At 45.3% G+C, this 22,483-nt stretch overlaps 1 long non-coding RNA gene across 1 annotated transcript; it reads left to right on the forward strand.

Annotated features, from left to right (window-relative positions):
- Positions 1–23: 23 nt before the first annotated feature.
- On the forward strand, positions 24–22,167 carry LOC102553545 (uncharacterized). The gene is made up of 5 exons (XR_015670569.1): positions 24–1,603; positions 1,716–2,701; positions 14,732–14,837; positions 14,951–15,069; positions 21,389–22,167. It is a non-coding gene; the product is annotated as an uncharacterized LOC102553545 (long non-coding RNA).
- The last annotated feature ends 316 nt before the right edge of the window (positions 22,168–22,483 follow it).

The raw sequence follows: 22,483 nt of genomic DNA on the forward strand, positions 1-22,483 counted from the left end.
CCCGTAGCTTGGCCAGTTTTTATCGCCTTTGTCTATATTTAGAAGAACTCATAATAATGTTTCTAAAGGCCCTCGTAAACATTCATTCCCTACAAATCTAATGAATACATTTCTGTATTAGGGCAGGAGAGGACGGCAAACACCTCGTCATCATAAAAAACGGGTCATTTTAAGGAGAAAAATAGATGGAATAGGAAAAATAGCCCTCTATCTTCATCTGATATAACTAATATTGGGGTATATACTACTTTTAATTTATGCTAAATATAACATACTAAATAATAGTTTAGTATATGTTAGTCCATATACCTTTAACACTGGGATATATACCGGTTTTAAAATACCAACTGGAGGCGTTGTGGCTCAGCTGATAGACTTCATGCCCATGCCAGCACCAGAACCCCTGGCCAGTGCAGTCCCAGCACTCAGGCCGTGCAGAAGGAGGATCAGAAGTCCAAAGCCATTCTTAGCTGATGAGTTCAGGATCAGCCTGAATATGTAAGACCCCGATTAAAACAAAACCAGCCAACCAACCAACCCAACCCCAGTGTCTGAGGGGTTGACCCCCATGATTTACTTGGAGGCCTTTTCTCCCGTTCTTTCTAGAAGCCTGGATAGGCGATACTCGGTGAGCAGCCAAAGACTACACTAGTGTGATCAGTGGTGGTGACTAAAGACAATGTCTGACTTATCACACTGGGGGTCTGCAATAAGCTTGTTGGGCACACGTCTAAACAGGACATCCAGTTACTCTCAGGAAAGGGCAGCAGGATGACCCAAGGTGGAGGTGAGGAGGGGAAGAACATCTTTCTGGAGGTCCGCCATCAGAATGGCTTCATCTAGTGAGTTTCCCTCCGTCTTGCCGAACCGCCATTACTCCTGTGCATATGTGTGCATTCGTGTTGCTTCCTGTCACGCATTCCTTTGAGAGACTGTTTGGGGGTGGGAAGGTTGATTTCTGCTCACAGCTTCCAGAGTTCCAGACCATGGTCTGTTACCTCTATTTCTTTGGGCCTGAGGTAGGGCAGAACATTGTGGTGGAGGGGACTGTGCAGTGGAAGGGCTGCTCACCTCCTCACAGCCAGGAAGCAAACGTTCTTCTGTATTCTATCTGGGCCCAGCCTGTGAGGTGCTGCTGCCCATATCCAGGGTGGTTCTTATCCCCTTAGCTAATCCTCTCTGGAAACGCCCCAACAGTGTGCTTTACTAACAACCTAGATGTCTCTCAGCCCGATCAAGTTGAAAAATCAACTTGATACCAGTGTTCCTTTATCTCATTAAATATATTTTGGAACAAAAGTCCACGTTTTTGTGTTCATGGAAACACATATCAAAAATGAATAGGGGGTAGCCCTGAAAAATATACAGAATGGAAATAAGACGATTACATTTCTACTACATATTGTTACTAACAGGCTCAAGGCTGAGCCTGAGGTATGTACTATCTAGGATAAAAAGCAGAGATGTGTTGAAATAGCCTAACACCCGACTGAATTGTTCTGTATCTTGCAGTAGATTGTTGAATGCAAGGTGCAAGAAGCCAATGAGATGACTCAGTAGGTAAAGGTGCTTGCTGCCAAGCCTGGGGACCTACTAAGTTCAAGTACTTGCTGCCAAGCCTGGGGACCTACTAAGTTCAAGTACTTGCTGCCAAGCCTGGGGACCTACTAAGTTCAAGTACTTGCTGCCAAGCCTGGGGACCTACTAAGTTCAAGTACTTGCTGCCAAGCCTGGGGACCTACTAAGTTCAAGTACTTGCTGCTAAGTCTGGGGACCTACCAAGTTCAAGTACTTTCTGCTAAGTCTGGGGACCTACTAAGTTCAAGTACTTGCTGCCAATCCCGGGGACCTAATAAGTTCAATCCCAAGACCCACAGAATGAGAGGAGAGAACAGATTACTATAAATTGCCCTCTGACCTCCACACACATTAGTTAATTAATTTAAAAACATGCAATAGAAGAAAGCACTTCTTCATCGTGGTGCTCTGCCCAAGACAGCCACGACCGGGAACCAGCCCATTCTTCACCCACCCTTTGCAATCCAGAGATATCATGGCAGAACGCAGACTAGCAATGGCTACCTTACACAAGGTCAACTAACTTGGCTCTTTTTTATGCCCAAGTCCCTTCATTGCAGAAGTGGAAAGAACTGGATCTTTGTGATTGCGTGGGGGGAAGAGTAAGGGAGGGAGGCTTCAGAAGCGCTTAACCCAGTGTTGGGATCAACTTAAGCAGCCAAGGTGTGGCTGATTAAAGGACACCCCCGCCCCCATTTCCTTAGGCAGCAGGGTAGAAGTAGCCTTACAAAATGTACAGGTGACCCCTTCACGAACACCTTTGGGAGAAAAAAAAAGACCCAAAACCCAACATGGTCAGCCATGCTTAAATTGGAAAAGTCCCCATTCCCAAGACAAAGGAGACAGCAGCAAGGAAAAAGGAAACACACCTATAAGGAAGCCTGGCTGTGTCATCGGTTATTCCGTGACTACACCTGAGTGTCCCAAACGCTTTGCAAACTGCTCCAGGCCTCCATCACCCTTACCCTCTAGAGCTGGTCTGGCGGGTCTGCTCCATTGAACAGTAGCGCCATGTCTCCCGCACTGCAAGGTGGAAACTGCACAGACATCTGTGATCCTTCCCTGGACCTTAGCTGCAAGTGAAGCCAGCACTGTGCCTACAGTCAGCGCTACACAGACTCTGGTGAGTTGCACTTTCACCTTCCGGATATCTCCTCAGCCATCATCACGGCCTTACCATTATGAGAGGTACTATATATAGGGGGGGGGTTGTTTGTTTTGTTTTGTTTTTTAAAGAGTTCTGGGGCAAAAGTCTTCTCATCCAGACATATTGGCCATAAACTGTAGTGTGCCGACACTCATTTGGCCGCAAGAAGACATTGATTTAGGAGAATCCTTACCTTGTCAGTTGCTTAACCTAAGATACAGAGTCTATACAGGAAAAAAAAGGACAACGGACAAACACCTGGTTCTTTACTTACTAATTTTCAACATTGTTCGTTCTATATCATTCCGCCAAAGTGACTGATATTTTTCAATCATTAAGATCTACCTTAGAAACCTGGAGAGGCTGCCTCCTGTGGCCAGGCAGGAACCCCGGTGGAGCAATAGGGACACCAACCCACCCACAAGACTTTCGACCCCAAACTTAACCTGTCTACAAGAAATGCAGGGATGGGGGATGGAGCAGAGACTGAGGGAATGGCCAACCAATAGCTGGGTCAACTTGAGACCCATCTCATAGACAAGCACCAATCCTGTAACACTATTAATCATACTCTGTTATGCTTGCCTGGGGCTACCACAAAAGCAGTTGCCGACACGTGGAATATGGTCTTCTCTCTGGGCTGCCTTGCCTGGCCTCACTGGGAGAGGAAGTACCTAGCCTTGCAGAGACTTGAAGTGCCAGGGTGGGGTGCCAGGGGCCCCCACCGGCTGAGAAGAGAAGGGGATGCAGGAGAGGAAAAGGATTGTGAGAGGGGTGACTGGGAGAGGGCAGTAAGCAGGATGTAAATTGAATAAGTAAAACAATTAATTAATTAATTAAAATATACCACAGAGCTGTTATTCTTACTAATATTCATTTCCCCCTCTTGGCCAGCAGTATACAGGATACTCCTCCCTTCCCTTGTGTTATCCGCAGAACCTGGATTCATCTGTCTCTCTAAGGAGCCCACACTACTTAATTAAAAATAGGACTTAGAGATGATAATCTTCACCATCTTGTTAACCATTCTCAGTAAACACATATAAGGGATTTTGTTTTTATCATGGAGGACACTAAAGGTTGGCACTAACACAGGTCAAGGTCACAGGGGTCTGTTTGTCCTTCATCTTTCTCCTACACCAGCAATTCCAGTTCTCAAAGACAACAAGGACAGGATTAGAGCAGGGAGCATCTCTTTTTCTCTGTCTTATCCTCACAGTCACTATAGATTTAAAAACACAACACTTTTGGCAACTGTATGGTTACTAAAAGGCCATTACGTATTTCCACAGTTGTTTTTGTTCTTAGCATGTATCAGTAGAAAACCAAAGCACTCGGTCATCAGACACTGGAATGGTCATCCCTTCGCGCTCTCCCTCACTATGAGCCCAGCTCTGCTGGGACAGAACAAGCTACCAATATCAAAGGATTACCAAAAGCAGTTTGCAATTCCTTCCTGCAATTTCTTTTTTCAATAGCTATCTCCCCAAGGCATGCAGTTTTATGCAGTCTAATTAATTAATTCCTTTTTATAGGATGATGCCATTAACTCGATACATAGATTTCATTGGTTTCGTTTGCAGTTTTTCTGAACTGAATTTTGAATTTAATTTTGCTTTATAATTATGAATGTATGGCTTCAAGGTCAAATTTATAAGACAATTTGTATCTGGATGACTTCAGTCTCCATGTATGTTCCCTCTATCGTGCTCCCTAACTTTCCTTAGAGTCACTCTACCTATCTACCCACCCCACCCCTCCACCCTGGCTGCCTGGGTTTATTTAGTCTTTCCTTTTAAAAATCCAAATACAGGGCTGAGGGTATAGCTCCTTGGCAGAGCTTGCATTACTCCCTGGGCTCAGTACCCAAAACAAACAACCAAAACAACAATAAACCAGTTAATACATACTACCCAATAACATATCCTGGTGTAACACACACACACACACACACACACACACACACACACACACACACACATATATATTTATATTTATATATAGCCATTTGAGCTATCTTTAACTCGATTTAAATTATAAACAGTTTTTTGTATCCGTTCCGTTACTTTTCTTCTTCTTTCAACAAAAGCAACTTGAGGAAGGAAGGGCTTCATTTTGGCTCACGGTTTGAGGGTACAGTCCCTCCTGTTGGGGAAAGCATGGGAGAAAGAAAAGTCTCAGCGGTGGTGGCCAAGAGCCCAAGAGAGCTGGCCTTGTGTCCACAGTGAGGGAGGAGAGAGAAGGGATCGCTCACACTCTGGTCAGCCTTTTTTTTTTCTTCATTCTACAACCTTGCTCATGTGAAGGGGCTGACTCTTGTTCAAGATGGGTCTTTTCTGTCCAGTTAAACCTCGATGAAAATGCCTGTACAGACACTTTCACCAAAGATGGGATTCTAAATCCTGTCAAGCTAACAGTGAAGATTAGTCATCACCGTAATTATTAGCATCGTTTTCTTCCTTTGTAACGACAGGGTCACCTGGCTGGCTCTCGTAGGTTTATTTCAACCCTCAGCTAGTCTGTGATTCACACAGCACAAGGAGAAGGATCTTACCTGGTTGGTCATTTAATCCGCTCCTCTTGAAATTTGATATTGTCTTTAGAATAAAGACCAAACTACTACTATCTCTCCTCTTCCTCTTCCTCCTCTTCCTCCCACTCCTCCTCCTCCTCCTCTTTCTCTTCTTCCTTCTTCTCTTTTTCTTCTTCTCCTCCTCCCCCTCCTCCTCCTCTTCCTCCTCTTTCTCTTCTTCCTTCTTCTCATTTTCTTCTTCTCCTCCTCCCTCTCCTCCTCCTCTTCTTTTTTCTTTTCTTCTGTTCTGGTTCGTTGGTTTTGTTTGTTGAGATGGAATCTCACTATGTAACCTTGGTGTAGACCATGGCTGAGCTCAGACTCAGAATTCCACCTGCTTCTACCTCCCAAGTGCTAAGACTAAAGGCCTGTGCCGCCATGCCTAACCCAAGACCAAACTTCTTAACATGGTCTACAAGGACCCCCGAAAATTCTAGCCCCTGATTATTTCCCCTGGGCAACCCACAATCCCACTTTACTCTCATTCTTTAACCTCAGCCACCCTAGCCCCGTTCAGCCTTTCCTTCCTCCCTAAGCAGACCTCTCCTTTGGTTGGCACTGACTAGTTCACCTCTCCTGGTTAACATGGCCTACAGATGGCACTTCTGCCATCACTTCTGTGGGGCGGCCTCTCCAGCTAACCTTTTTATATGCAGTTGGATCACCAGGCCTCGGGTGGCTGCAGTGTTTAATTTATCACCAATATAAGTGACTTCTAGAATCTGCTTGTGTTCTCCATAGACTCTGTGTGTGCTCTCTAGAGTGAGGGCCATGTCTTCACTTCCAGAGTGCTCTTGCAAAGCAGACAGACAGACACACCAACACACACACACACACACACACACACACACACACACACATACACACACACACACACACACACACAGGCATACAGGCACCCATACAAGCACATACATACCAGCTCTCTTCAGTGTTCCTAGTGCCCCAAGTAGGTCTGGGTACATTTAGTAGCTAAAAAGCTTCTCTGGTGACAAAATGGTGGCATCCGTGGATTGCGTGAGTCACTGTGCAAAACGTTGACTGCACGGCCTTGACTTGATTCCCACCAACATGCTAATCACTAACGTGGGGTTTTGTTGTTGTTTTGTGTTCTTAAGAAAGAAAGAATGCAAAGCTAGGTGGATAGAAAGGTGAGGGAGGAGCTGGGAACAGTGGGAAGAAGGAAAAGAACGCTGTCAACATATGTTGAATGAAGTTCTTAAAGAATAAATAAAAAACCATTATTTACATTTGGAACGATTCCTTGCCTTCCCAAATTATAAGCCTGCTATGGAAAATGGCAAAGTTTGGGAAGAAACAAGAAATCAGGGGAACGATTTCTAATATACGAGCTATCAGCGACGATTTTCACAGTATCACCGGCCGTGTCACTGGCAGGGCTACTGTTCTCGGCGGGCTGTTTGTATTATTTCTACAGGGCATTTCCGTAAATTCGGTGCTCATAATCTCAGCTACAGAGAAGTATCTTACACTCACTTATGTTTAATTATGCTCACCTGGGAAATTGTCTCTTCTTTTGGTAAAAAACGCTGAGGGGAAGGGGGAATATCGCTTCAGGAGGCAGCTGTGTGGAATCCCTTTTAGCTGCAAGAGCTGGTCCCTCCCGTTGCTCTTCTTCAACAGCAAATGAATGGACAACCTACAGTTGGATAGAGTAGTGTGTGTGTGTGTGTGTGTGTGTGTGTGTGTGTGTGTGTGTGTGTGTGTTTATATGTGTTTACACATATATGTGTAAACATGTGTTTGCACACATATATGAACGTATATATGTATACACACATAGTATAGGTGTAGTGACCTGTGCACTCACACGTATGCACATTTACACACACATAGACACAGCTCCTCCCCCAAGTCAAGAATACTTTGCATATGGTTCTCTAAATAGCATTTCGTCTTTGAAGCTCTCTACAGCTACACGAAGATCAACCTCGTTTTCGAAACTCGTGCACAGGAGCCCACGGTCTGACTTGTCCGCCGTTCACTCTCTCTTCCCCCATCTGTAGTCCTTAGCAGATCTTTGCTTTCTTCTAACCGCTGTGGCCATGGCCATGTGTCTATGTGTGTTAAGCTCTCTGGGCACAGATGGCTGGAGTAGAACAGATCAGCTAAGTGGACTACCTCATTTCAGAACGGGCTGCCTCCTCCTGTCCAAAGACTCTCAAGGGGAGTCAGCTGCTGACCGCCCCCCCCACATCACCACCCCTTCTCCCACACCGCAGAAAGAATCTCGAAGGGGTTCCCTCATAACGGATAGACATAGAAAAACCAAGGGTTCTATTTGCCCTCTCCCATGGATCTTTTAAATCACATGTCTTCCCTTTAATCAATTCAACACGTGTTCTTACATATGTGCCTCCTTTTATCTCTTGGATTGCTAGCTTCCTATGTTTTTACTGTTGTGTCGTTTTTGATAATTTCTTAAATTTTACGTGTGTGTATATAGATGACTAGGAGGAGGGGTGAGGGGGCCAAGGTACACATTTTGAAGAGGTGGGTTTTTTTTCCTCCCACCATGTGGGTGCTGGGGATTGAACTCCGTTCATCAGGTTTGTTAGCACATGCCTCTACATGCTGAGCCATCCGGCTGGCTTGTTTTATTTTTGATGCAATCCAGGCTGGCCTAGAACTCACTATGCAGCAGAAGATGCTTGCCTGACTTGTTTGACTGCAGGGATCTCAGTATATCTGGATAAATAACCTCTGTCGTCGACATGTGTAGCAAAGGTTTCCTCTCTGGGATGGCTTTTGTGTTTTGGTCCGATTCTGACCATGACTTTGACCTTCCCAGTTCAGCCAACCTCATGAGGAAGAAAGCTATTTATGAGTTACTAGGATATATATTTCCCCAAACCTTAGTTATTCTAATAATTTTACAGACACGTTCAATTAAGAGGATCTCAGAAAGAAACATTTAAAGTTGCCCTAGAAGAATGGTTGGTTTGTTTTGTTGGTTTTTGAATCAGGCATAGAGAGAGGACAACCCCCTCATGAAGGGACAGAGTGTGCAAAACCAGCCACAGGAACAAGCTGAGCTCGCCCCTGAAAATAGCTGGTGGTTCCTTATTTCCTTTCATGTAGGAAGAAACAGTGAGCTGAACAAACTGCCCTTCACCTTGCTGGGTGCTTCTCCACACACCCTCACCCTCATCATGAAGGGCAGGCATCCCTGTTGCCTTTGACCAACTCGTAGATTTCCTTTGTGTGTGTAAATCTTACTGCGTCGTGGCTGTCTTGATGACTCTCAATCTAAAATAGTGCTGCTGTAGTTAGGAACAAATCAGACAGGGCAAACAACACTGCAGCGTATGGCATTGCTCTCTGCAGGGGTGGGGGGCGGGGGAGGATGCTTCAGAAATTGCTGAGTCAAGGGAAGCACATTTGTAATATTGAAAGACGTTGAAAACCTGCCTCCTTTACATTTCGTGTCAGTGTGTACTCTACCAGTAGCAGACGACTGGGCTGCTTCTCAACATGCAAGAGTTTTTAAACCTTGTTTGTTCTGGTGTTACAGATAATAAATAGTATCTCTATGATTTTAGTTGCTCTCTCTCTCTCTCTTTCTGTGTGTGTGTGTGTTGGTTGCAGGTGCACATGTGCTTGAAGACACACATGCAGATATACAGGGCGGTGTGCACGGTTTGGGTTAGGGGTGGGGGTAACTCCTAAGGTTTTCTTTGATCACTATCCACTTCAGTTTTTGAGATAGTCTCTCACTGAACTTGAAGTCCATCCATGTGGTTAGACTAGCTGGGGCTTCAACGATTCACTTATGTAGCCCCCTACTGCTCCAATGGGGACTATAGGTGTACATCACCATACCAGGCTTCTTACATGTGTTCTCGGGACCTGACCCCAGGTCTCTGTCATCCACAGCCATCTCTCCAGCCTAGTTGCATTATCTTATAAGGAAGGCTGAGTGGATTTTCCTATCTTTTCAGGAAGCTCTATGCTTTGTCCTTTACATATATTTTGATGAATGATTTGTGGTTTTCTTATTGATCTGCGTGTGCTCTTTCTATATGAAGGGAATTAGCCATTTTTATGGTATGACTTGCAAATATTGTTTCCTCAGGCTGGCATCTGTCCTTCTGACTGTTTTTGCAGATCTTGCCCTGGGAATATCATTACGCAGCTGTTTCATTTCTGGCTTCTGGCTTCTGGCTCCTCCATTGTACCTGGATCTTAAAACGGCCTTGCAGTTATTAGAATATACGAGAAGGATTTCCCTGGATTTTGTCCAGTGCTTAGAAGACTTAAATATTTAATATTTTGGATTTATCCAGATGTAGACTGAAATCTATTACTTATCAGTTCCTAAGTTTCTTAGCACTTTGCTGATGTAAGATTTTACGGCATGATGTAATGGTTTGGTGCCTTATCTTTCTTCTCAATTGATTTTAGGATCTACGAAAGTAGGTTCTTAGATTTTATGCTTTTATTTCCCCCATTTGCCTTCTGCCCACTTCATCCCCAGCCCAAGCATCTTCAGGTGTCAGCAACTGGGCAGCTCAGACTTGGCTGCTGACCATTGCTGTGGGGAGGTAGGATTGCACCTGAGTTGAATGAGGCCTGAGAGGGAGAACTTAAATGAGGTTGAGAAGTTCTCGTCCAGTGCCTTTTTTATTAAACTCTGGCTCCCACCGAGTCCAAATGCCATGTGAGTCATTCTGACACACCAAATGACCACGTGCCAAAAGAAAGAATTACACTGGAAATAGCCAAGCTTGCTGGAAGATGGCTCTCTCAGCTGGCAGTGCAGACAAACAGCCACCCATCCACCTCAGAGCAACAGCCAGTCAGTTTACGACTGCAGGTGCAGACTCAAGCTTCCCTCCCAGGGTACCAGTGACCACTGGGGACTGTCCTCCCAGCTCACAGTTAGGATGTATATCTCCGGCCAACGGAGAAATCCTGAATGAGGTAAAAGGTGTGCCTTGAGACTCTAGGGGCAACATCTAGGTGGCACCAGGCCAAGCTAATGTCCCCTGACTGATCAGTAACACAGTAACAGCACCTGTGATCCATCCTGCTGTTTCTAGAGCCCACTCGGTAGGAGTGAGGGAACACAGTTGGATCTGACTTTCTCGAGAAAGTAACAGACACCCAGGAACATGGTATCAGGCCCAGGAAAGGAGCTAGATCCAGAGTGTAAGAAAGAGTTGTGAAGGAAGTAATTACATCCAGCTGAGGAGACCAGGGAAGTTGAGAAGGAAGGGACACAGCTGCCACCAGAGCCAAGGGTCAGAAGGTCACTTTCAAAAGCTGTTTGGAACAACGAAGACGGGGTCTGGGAGGGAATGTAGGCAGACTAATGCCCCTACCCTAATCCCTGTGCCTGTACGTGTCATTTTAATGCGGTGGCTCTTAGTGTCCCCAATACTGCCACCCTTTAATACAGTTCCTTGTGTTATGGTGACGCCCAACCATAAAATTATTTCCATTACTATTATTTAAGTGTAATTTTGCTACTGTTATGAATCGTAATGTGAACGTGACCCACAGGTTGAGAACTGTATTAATAGTAAGGCCCTTTGCAGATGTGATCCGATGAAGGATTCTGAGGTATGGTGATCTGGTCACAAGGATCCTTGTAAGGGAGACTCAGTGTCAGAGTCAGAGAAGAGGGGACAGAAGGATGGGGGAGGGGAAGGGAGCAGAGGAGGGAAAGACAAGACTGAGATCTGAAGATGGGGGAGGGCGGTAATAAGTGGTGAGGAGAGCGTAGGTAGCTTCTGGATGCTGGGCAAGCTAGGGAAATGGAGTCTTCCCCTGTGACCCCAGAAGGAACAAAACCACGCTGACACCCAGATTCAGGCCTTCAAATCTGCAGGACTATTTAAGAATGGGCGTTTTACATTACCACGTTTGCTGTAATTCCACAGCAGCAGGGCACTAATGAGTGAGTTAGACACTTAGACCATTCTTTACACGACTGTGTCTGAAATGCCCTCACGTATTTGGGATTCTGGAGGGCTCTGCTAAACGTGCCCACCCTGCAGTCTGGGTCTTGGGCAGTATAGGGTTGGAGCTCACCATTTCTCATCGTTGAGCTCCCTGCATGAGCAGTCAGGGAGCTGGGCATCCATCCACCCTCTGCATAGTATGAAGTTCAGTAAGAGTTCCTAAGAGGGCTGTCAACAGTGACACAGTCAGTGCTGTCCAGTCAGACCCATGGTCACTAACCATTTGATTTCCCACTAGATGCTGTTCTCTAAGTCTTGTTATTTGTGGGTTAGTTACTTCCCGGATGGGCTGTGTGTGGGGATGTTGGTGGGGAGTGGGGGGTGTGTGTTTACTTTTAAAAAGTAATGAGAAAACAGGAAACCATCCTCAGCCAGATGAAAGAAAGTTTTCTGGTTATGACGGTACATTAAAAAGGAGTCATTAGTCTGGCCACTCACACATTCTTGAATCAGGACCTTCAGTAAGCATCTACCATGTGCCGGATACCGTGTGTGTCCTAGAAGAGATGATGAGAAAAAACAGATGTGGACCAACACCCATCAAGCAGGTATAGGAAACAGGAAAAAAGAAAATGAAAAAAAAATTGGGTATTTTAAATATTCTTTTCTCTCCCAACTTTGAGGCCAAATTGACAAATATATGTATTTACCATGCATAATGTGATGTTTGATTCACACAGCATAAAACTATTATCACCATCAAATTACTTACCATAGGCATCACCATATGGGTTATATCACGTAGGGAGCTTTCCACATACACATGTGTTCGTGTGTGTGTGTGTGTGTGTGTGTGTGTGTGTGTATACATGCATACGTGCCTGCATGCTTATGTCTCTGTGTGTGTGTGTGCATGCGTGTGTGTTCATGCGTGTGCCTGTGTGCAGCTTTAAAAATTGTGATGCTGGGTTGGGGATTTAGCTCAGTGGTAGAGCGCTTGCCTACCAAGCGCAAGGCCCTGGGTTTGGTCCCCAGCTCCGAAAAAAAAAAAAAAAAGAAAAAAAAATTGTGATGCTACAGAGTCCATGTGGAAGACGGCAGCATCTCATGTCCCCAAGATGCACTGTTCCTCTGTGCACATTAGGCAGCAAGAACAGAGCCGCCACAGTGGGCATAGTCTAAGATCTCCTGGCAGTGGAGCACTAAGGATCCGCATAGCCAAGGGCGTGTGGGATTGCGACTGGGCTCCTCGAAGCCCTGGGTGCCGGGCTGCTGTCCCTTCCACACCTCTGCAAACCAACTCTCAACTCCGAGGACATAAAACAAGCACAGTGACGTCACCAGCACCATTGACAACAGGTAGCATTGCATCTCCAAGAATCAGGATGAAATCATCACTGTTCAACCTTTTAAACAATGTGCTATCCTGGCAGATGGGAAAATTGCCTACTTTTTAACTCTATCCAGCCTCATGTGGTGATGATGGTCAGAATGACTGCAAACAAACAAAACCAAGCAAAATAAAGAGCAGTTTCATCTTGTTCTGGCTTTATTGAAACAGGATTTCTCAATGGCTAGTTTGAGACTCACTACATAGACCAGGCTGGCCTCAAACTCACAGAGATCCTCCTGCATCTGCCTTCCAAGTGCTGGGATTAAAGGCATGCAGAGCCAGGCCCAGCCTCAGTAAAGACTAATTGTAAAGAAAGGCTTGGGTCTGACTGGAAACAGTCCATGGCTTCAGTGGTGATAGAAAACGGATGAATAAAAACCCTCAAAAGTGGCAGGGCTTTGTCATCTGAACTCAGGGCCACCATGTGTACCCGGGCCATACATGCTCTCTTATGAGCAGGTATCTGTTCCTTCCCCACTATCATCAAGGAGGGCATACCAGGAAGGCATTAATGACAGTGATGAGATTAGACCAATATTTATGTATCCGACTCTTTACCACCCTACAAAATAATCCAGTAACTCAAATATCCAATCTATTCTTTGGTAGAAAAGAATATCACCCTCCCTACATCTAAACAATCCCCAGAGATGTCCCTAGCATTTGTTTCAGGATGGTGTGGTAGCTCATCAGGTGCAGGGTGAGGTTACCAAGCCGCCTCCTCATTTCCTCATTCAATCTCATCCCATGTTAGTGGCAGGACCGTCTCCCTTAGCTCCCTCTGTGTCAGCATCCTCACCTAAACAACGAAGAAACCACATCATCTCTATGCATACAATTCAATCACTCATTCATTAAGCACTGGCTGTATACCCTAGGAGTGCCAGACATGAGGCAGTTGCTGAGGACGTGGCATAGTTAATTACCTTGGTGAGTTATTGGTCAGTCAGTCTGTCTGTCTGTCTGTCTATCAGTCCATCAGTCCATCTAATCTATCTATCTATCTATCTATCTATCTATCTATCTATCTATCTACCTATTTATCTATATATCATCTATCATCTATCTATCTACCTATTTATCTATCTATCATCTATCATCTATCTATCTACCTATTTATCTATCATCTATCATCTATCTATCATCTATCATCTATCTACCTATCATCTATCTATCATCTATCATCTACCTATTTATCTATCATCTATCTGTTTATCAATCTATCTATCATCTATCTATCTATCTATCTATCTATCTATCTATCTATCTATCTATCATCTTTCTATCTATCATCTATCTATCTAATCTTTTAAGAAGCCTATTGAACGATACAGGCGATGACATCCACAGCCTCAGAGTGGATGTTAGTTTTAAGGTAGTTCCAGAGTGGATGTTAGTTTTAAGGTAGTTCCAGAGTGGATGTTAGTTTTAAGGTAGCCCCAGAGTGGATGTTAGTTTTAAGGTAGCCCCAGAGTGGATGTTAGTTTTAAGGTAGCCCCAGAGTGGATGTTAGTTTTAAGGTAGCCCCAGAGTGGATGTTAGTTTTAAGGTAGTTTTTATTTACTCTAATGTTGGCTGCTTTATTTTTGGCTTTGGCAAATGCCTTAAAGTAGGAAATGATATTTCACACTCTAGGCACCTATTGTTTCTGTTTTTCACAGTTCTCAGGAACCATTAAAGACACAACAGATGATGTGGAAGACAGACATAGCCCCCATAGGTGGACTTTTGGCTTAGCGGGTGAGGAGCCTGACAGTGGTCTCTGTAGAGCCTTGCAAAGCCTATTTAAGTGAAACAGAAACCACTTCCAACTCCCCCTCATCAGTACTACACATACTTAAGAGTGGGGTCAGCTTCCAACCCTTAATATACATATGCGCCTACTCATTGAACTGTTGATGCAGTCAGCACAACCCAATCCACCACTTTCCCCTGCAAATAACCAGTGCTCATAATAAAGCTGTGGGTTTTCCTCTGGACCCCTGATGTCCTAACTTCTCCCTACAGCATGCCATCTGTGCTGGCTGGTGTCACCTTGAGTTATCTGAAGTCGGGACACTTCAATTGAGAAAATATCTCCATAAGATCCTAATGTAAAGCATTTTCTTCTTTAGGGATTGATGGAGGATGGCCCAGCCCATGGTGGGTGGTGCCATTGCTAGACTGGTGGCCCTGCATCCTATAAAGAAGCAAGCCCAGGCTTCCTCAGCTTTTGTGCAGGTGAGCCTGCTTGGAAATCACGGACTTTCCTATTTCTGTGTTCTGGCCGCTCTGGGGAGTGACTGAAAAGGTATATAATATTTGCTTACCCACCCACATTCAACCATTCACAGGCTATATGCTACCAGGATGGGACAACTCCATGTAGTCATGCACATGATCTCTGGAGCCAAGGAAATACCAAGATAATGTGACTTTGATGGTACCTCACAAAGCCTCCATCTCCTGGAAGGTGAGCTATAAAGAGAATGTGTCCCCATGATTTCATCCCTTTCTAAGAGGTAGGCACCTCTTCAAGCTTACATCTTATATACCACCCACCCCCATTCTCTTCTGTCCATCTCCCACCACACCAAACCTGCTCTCACCCAGCCTCACCTAGGAGACCCTCGACGGTGCGGCTGTCTCCTACTCTTCGTGAGGGTCTTATCTGAAACAGGCTCTGTCATGCTTACCCTACCTAACTGGTACTTGGCACCATGACTGGGGGCAAAATGGCTAATATTCTGGTTTCAGTCTTCTTTCCTCCATCCATTGGGTTCAGACACTGAGATGAGCAGCTCATGCCAGCCCGAGTCCTGTTAGCCTCCGTGTCTCTTACCCTGCCTTCCCCGTGTGAAGCTACTCAGGAAACAGGACAACGGGCTTCAGAACAACAGAGGGCCACCTTCAGAATACGAATTTTATATCTCTACCTCCCATGTTGCTGCTTTAGAGCTTTCCAAGGGAACCCACTCCCCTTTTTTGAGACAGTATTTCACTACATAGGTTATAGTGTAGGGAAGGAAGTTCAAAGCAATTTTCCTCACAGTTGGAATTTAGGTTTTTTGTTTCTTCTCACTTCTCATCTCCCTTCCTCTACCACTGTTTAGTGCTCAGTGTTTCCAAGTACATATTTGGGGGGTGAATTACCTACCACAGCAATCAGTCTTGGTAGAAGATAGCATTTCTACTTATGGTGATAAAAATGACCACCCCCCATAGGCCCATAGAAAGTGGCACTATTAGAAGGCATGGCCTTGGAGGATAGGTATGGTCCAGTTGGAGTGGGTGTGGTCTGCTTGGAGTGGGTGTGGCCTGCTTGGAGGTAGTGTGTCACTGGGTGAGGGCCTTGAGGTTTCAGATGCTCAAGCCAGGCCCAATGTTTCAGTCTCTTCCTGCTGCCTGCTGGTCCAGATGTAGAACTCTCAACTCCTCTCCACCCATCAGCCTGAGTGCGGCCATGTTTCCCAACATCATGACAATGGACTAAACCTGTGGACTGTAAGCCAGCTCCAATTAAATGTTATCTTTCTTAAGAGTCGCTGTGGTCTCGTCACAGCAATAGAAACCCTAAATTACTACCCATTTTGTCTACATCCCAGCACCACCAATGACATGGCTTTGTGTAAGGCTCCCATTCTCCCAGGGGATGGGATGGACTGAGGTGGCACCCTGAGAAACCCAGCCCCGGTCTTGACTGAAGCATCCGTTTCTCTTGGCCTCTAGGAATGCAGGACCCTTTCTCCTGGTGCCTTCTGCATCCAGGGGACTCCTCTGCAGGCTCTCCTCACACTTATTTCTTCTTTGTTCTGGCCCTGAGCATGTATTTTCTCAACATCACCCAGTGGCTCCATTGATTCCACGCCAGGCACACGTCACCTCTCCACTGAGCCTCTCCCGGATCCCAGTGACCTGGGAATGGGCGTTGCTGCGGTTTGGAACCTGTCTCTGGCTCCCCAATATTGCTTTCTGGGAGTGTTTTTATCCTTATTTTACTGCCATTAAAGTTTCTTCCTGGCCCCAGCCTCACTAATGTTGACACTTTCAGAGAGTAAATGAGCTGAGACACTCTTAATGCGTCTCCAAACACTATGGCGACGTACGTAAGGAGAGGAAATCTCTTAGTAGACTGTACGCTGTAGTAGACAGGAAGTTCCTCTTGACCCCAGGGTGGACACTATAATCTTCCGAAGGCTCCAGTCACCCCTGCAACCAAGGTTACAAACAGTGCACACTGCTTCTTGGTGTCCACAGCTGAAGAGCTGAACTTGCCTGTGCTGTAATTTTCTGCTCTTTAAGACGGAATGGAAGCAGTGCTTGTTCAAATGACTATTGAAAGGCACCAAAGCAAGCAAACAAACAAAAACCAACAACTAAGGTGCTTAGATCAGGGAGTCGCAGGAGCTTAACTGCGTCCTCAAGTGACGCTGGGAACGTGTTGGTGCCTCCGGTGTGGGTCTGTTTCCATGGGTCTGGTGCCGGCTGTGACCAGTCTCCAGCATAACTTTACCACAGGGTCATCTCAGAATGTCCGTCGAGGCGTCCTCGGAGTTTCTCCAGCACTGTTGCACACTGAGAAGCTGTCTGTAGGTTGAGGTTATAGAAAGAGTATGCAAAGAACCATTCCCCCCAGCTCTACCGCTGCAGCCAGCCTCTGCGCCTGCGCCGTCTCAGTTCATCGGAGCCTGACCTACGCGATCAATCCAAAACCACCTTAGGTTTCTTGCAACTTCCATATGTGGCGTTTCACTAAATGCACTGTTCCCAGTAATCACAGATTTTCACCCTTGAAATAACCCTCATTTATCCCTGCCTGATTTTGCTCCATCCCCAATTTTTTTTTTAACCAACAGTGGTTTTTCTTGATTTTTTTGGGACAAGTTCTTCAACAGGACAGAAATTTGATCCAAAGGATTTGCTATTTTTTAGTACATTTTCCACCCCTGAAAGCAAACAGTATCATCCATGACCACAGCCTACTTGTATTTTAAATAAAACCAGATTTGAAAATATGATCCGATGGAGCCTATGTATTTTGCCTGTCACAACTAAGCTTGATCAATTACTAATTATTATGTGTGACTGAAAACAAGTCAGAAGGCTTTTTAGCCTTGAATCCCAATACTTAGGAGACTCAGATAGGATCAAAAGTTCAAGGCTAGCCTGGGCTAACTATCAAGACCTTGTTTAAAACAAACAAAAATTAAAGGTCTGAGGTCTACCTGTCCTGTGAGTGTGTAAGTTAAGGAGGCCAGTGAGTCCCACGACAGAATCTGTCTGATTCCTTTTGTGTCTCTACTGTTTGTGTGCAGTTTGAGTCAAGTGGTGTTCATTGAATGAATATATAAAGTTTTAGAGGCTAGCCCTATACTAAAACAAAAGAAAACAAAAACAAAATAAAAAATCCAAACAAACGACCCTGCACATACCTTTATTGCCAGATTGAGTCTGAGGCGGGCAGATCTCTGAGTTTGAGGTCAGACTGGTCTACAGAGTGAGTTCCAGGACAGCCAGGGCTATACAGAAAAAACAAACAACAAACAACAAAAAACAAAAACAAAAACAAAACAAAAAACCTGTTTTGATAAACAAAAAAGAAAAGAAAACAAAAAATTTAATAAGAGAAATTCCTGCACTCTGATACATTGCATTATTTAGGGCTCTGGGGACCCTGTTACCTAAGACTGGACAAGAGACGTTTGTAGATGAGGTAAAGTTGCTACCCAGAGGAGCAGTGAATTCCAGGCACTGGGTCGGCCAGAGCTAATTCTTCCTGTTGTCATGACTTCTAGCCCATCTGATTTGTTGAATTTCAGATACATACTCACTGGGGAAATAATTCACTGCAGAAATGTTAGAAGCTATAAATACACAGACACTAATCAAACCCAGAGGAATAAAAACCTAACCCCAGCTAAGCACAGCCCCCGCTGGAAAGCCAATCGGTTCATTAGAAACGTTTATAAGATGGTAGAAAAGATGATTAAATCTGAGCTAATCACAGCCTTGGCATTTTTATAGAACTAGTCTGTGTACACGGCAAAGGAGTTCACCGGTTTTATTAACCTCATTACTCAGTGAGTTGAATTTATGAAAATCTAGAAAGTCGATAACAGTAATTAAGTTTGGGAATGCGACAAACCTGTGAATGTCTAATGCCGGTGCGCCTGCAGGCACAGGGCCAAAGGCTTTTAACCACCTGGCAGGGGCCATCTTTCTGAAAAGAAAAGAAAAAAAGAAAGAAAGTAACGGGAGGGGGTGGGGCAAGGATCGGAAGAGAATGATTTGATTTGTTTCCAGCCTTGGAGTTATCCCATCCTGTCCTCACCTTCTTAGCAACAGCCTACTGCTTCGGTGCTGGGGATCATTTGATTACACTGAAACATCTCAGCTATCCATTTCCTGGGCTCAGTGACAGACCAGGAACTGCCCTAGCCACTCAGCCCTTACGCTGTCCCTCCTCCAAGGCCCACCAGGCTCCTCCCATCAGAAAGCAAACAAAAACTAAGAAGGAGGGGATGGCGGAAACCCGTCTTGGTGCTTGGTTCCCACACTTTTCTTTTGTCCTTCTTGGAGTAGATTGTAAGGGACACCCCATGTCTGATGGGTCCTCACAAAAGGAAGATTCCCCTCATTGATGTTCAGTGAGGAGGATGCTCTCAGTATCTCTTAGAACACAGAGAGCCCTTCTACGTGGGGAGACTGTGCCTCTTCCGGGGTGGAACTGAAGTGCAGGAGGATGCCCAGATGCCCAAGGTTTTTGGAATGCCTTTTAAGTAGCTCTATTTTGTCACGACGTACTGCAGTTCATCATTAGATGAGCGCCACCGGCACACGGATCTGTGGCCCCTACGATAAAAGTAGAAAGATCGGAAGGCATATCCCCAACTTCAGAGAGGCTATGAGCGGATTTGTGAGTTGCAGTAGCAAGTACAACTTGGAGCAAATACAAGATGGAGGCCCGGGGACCGCAAGAAGGCCAACCTACTGTGAGTCTGAAAATGGCTTCCGGGAAGAAACGGAACTGACAAGGCTCTGAGCTGGGGAGCTCAAAGAGGTCACAGAAAGCATTCGAGGACTTGCAAACAAGTGTTTCCAGGGCCCTGGATGCAGTGACCTGTGGAGGAGAGTTAGAAGATCCCGGGCAGGTAGGCTGAAGGTCAGAGACCTTGATGCCACACTGAGAAAACTGGCTGAATCCTGCATACAGTGAGTAGCCATGAAGGTTTTAGAGTAAGAAATGGTTCCAATGGCAGACATATTCTGAGTGACCATTCTGGCTGGCGTATGGTGGAAGACAGAATGGGAAGGCAGAAAAGCCAAATAATATCTTAACGGAACTCACAGGAGAGGGTAGGTTTACCTTCAGGCTGGTGGAGGACATCAACAGATCACCAGCAACTCCTCTGGACAAAGTTAAACGTGGTTAGCATGGGTGTCGATTATTGTTCTCCTCAGCGGGACTCTTCCTGTTGTGAAAGAGCAGGAAGCAGAGAGCCTGGACCAGAAACTCAGCTGGCCCTTTAACACTCAAGCCTCACCCCTGGCCCTGTGTCTGCCAACCAGGCCCATTCCCCAGAAGGTTCCACAACCTCCTCAAATATCTCTACCCACGGGAGCCAACTGTTCAAACACATGACACAAGGGGGGACATTTCACATTCAAATAGCAACATAACTCAAGAGGCCTCTATCTCCCCCACCCCCATCCCTCCATTGGCTCTAAGTCTGTGTCTCCCGCCTTCTTCTCCCACAAATCTCTTGAAGCCCAAGTCTGCTGTGCTCTCTAGGCTTTTGTCCATGCTCCAGTCATGATGAAGGTGATGGTGACTGTGTATTGACGGCTGACCCGTAGAGTTCAGTCGTGAGCCTGTCCCTCTTGCAAGTGCTTGTTCTTTCTAACTCTTTTCCTGAAGACACTTCGAGGTCTAAAGTGGTGGTGCTGAACCTTTGCTCATCCTCCATGAAGGGCTGGTACCACAGCCATCAAGTACAGAACCAAGAGTTCGAGCACAGGGCTTTTGGCCAGTGCTAATATTCTTGAGGCACATACTCAATGGTAACTGAACCTTATCACAGAGTGCGCTAACAGTGCTATTTTCTATTCCGGGTGCGTGTTCCTAGATCCGTGTTATTAGGAAAGCGATTACTATACTAACAGTGACTAGGAAATGATTCAGCGTATTGTGGATTCAGAAATGCAGCATGATTTCGTTCATCTCTGGCTGTATCCAGGGCGTATGAAACGATTTCCTGGCGCATAGGAGAATATGATGTAAGTTTATTCAATGACTTGGTGGATTCAAGAGTTGTGTAAAGCCTATGGAGGAGTACACTTGCCTCTGCCCTTTTCCTTTTTCACATAATCAAACCTACCAAGATGACAATATCCCTCTCACAGTGTGGCCTTTCCTGCTATGATTGATCTTCATAACAAATCACAGAGGACACAGCAGGATAAGAGAAACGAATCTAAATGCCACTGCTTCCTCAGCATGCTGGCTTCTAGTCTTCCATCCAGTGATGGGTCAGGTGTCACAGAGGGGCAAGCTCCAGGGCGAGGCCATGGGGGAGGAGAAAGAGTAGTGCTTCCCCTCTCCTGCCTTCCCTTCTTGCTAGTGAAGGTGATTCCAAGCATCTTGGAGTGTACTGGAGCACAATTCAGGAGGCACGGCACCTGCCATGGTTCTCTCCAAGTGTATCTAGCCCTGGGGTTTAAGGGCAAAGGCCCGGAGACCAATTTTTTTTTCTTTTCAATCTGAGGATTCTCAGATTCTGTCTTTCTTGCAGGTGCAGTAAGAAGCAGAAACCAACATGGCTGAAAGAACAAAGGCAGAGCCAGCCATGGTGAGGGGGCAGGCAGCACGAATGGGACTTAGAAATGGAGCCAAGGCACCAAGATAACAGTCACTCTCTGGCCTGCTTTATCAACATGAAGAGACACTGATACACATCCTTCAGGGAACACAGAGTCTGCCACTCAGAGGGAACCAGCCTCACTCACTGATTATCTTCCCAAGGTGTCAGAATTACACGGGAGTGGGGAGAACAATCAGTTAAGCAGGAAGACATAAGACAGTGCTCAAATAGACGTAAAAACACATGGGGAAAAGGTGCTTACTTCGAATGGATATTTCTCCACACAGGGGAAGAAAATCAAAGTTTTGCTATGGGTACAAATGGGTAAAATGCTATGAAATATTTTAGTAAAATATTTAGTGAAATATTTTAGTAAAATAGAAAATCAAGATCTGAAAAAAAGAGCCACTCCGAGAAAACCAGTTTTACGTTTTAAGCCATATCCACCCTGACTTGTGTGTGTGTGTGTAACACGTATTTGTTTTCCTAGGTTTGAAAATGCAACCATGCTTATATGCTGTTTCGGGCCAAGAGTGGATATAAATTTTGTGACTCTAAAGCTTTAAACACGGGAAGGCTTTAGGGAAATATTTGAAGGTTATGAATGCAAACACACTAGGGAGAAGGGCTTTGCAAGCAGGGAGTTCTGGAATTTAAGCTCTATTATCGTGATGAATAAAGTACGGTACTCAGTAGACTCTTTCACTGTGTCCCAGTTTGGTTTATTTATTTGCTCATGTCTTTGTTTTTCTCTTTTGAGTATTAATACATACCAGACATCTATTCACAGTACACGAGCTCCTTTCCCCACTCAATCTCATAAGATGACCTCAGAGAAGATTAAACTCGGTCAGCACACATTGGGCGCCTGGTGTGTACTCAGGCTGACTGAGGAGGTTGAAAGAACCAGTTCAAGTCCTCAGGAATGCAGCAATAGTAGGCGGGACAGAACTTCCCTCGCTCATCGCCTGCCTTCGTTGCCGATTTCAGAGATGCTCCAGCTAATCTAAGTGCCTTATTAGTTCT

Source organism: Rattus norvegicus, chromosome 2, assembly GCF_021556685.1.
Source record: "Rattus norvegicus strain SHRSP/BbbUtx chromosome 2, alternate assembly SHRSP_T2T, whole genome shotgun sequence".
In the NCBI taxonomy this organism is placed as follows: Eukaryota; Metazoa; Chordata; class Mammalia; order Rodentia; family Muridae; genus Rattus; species Rattus norvegicus.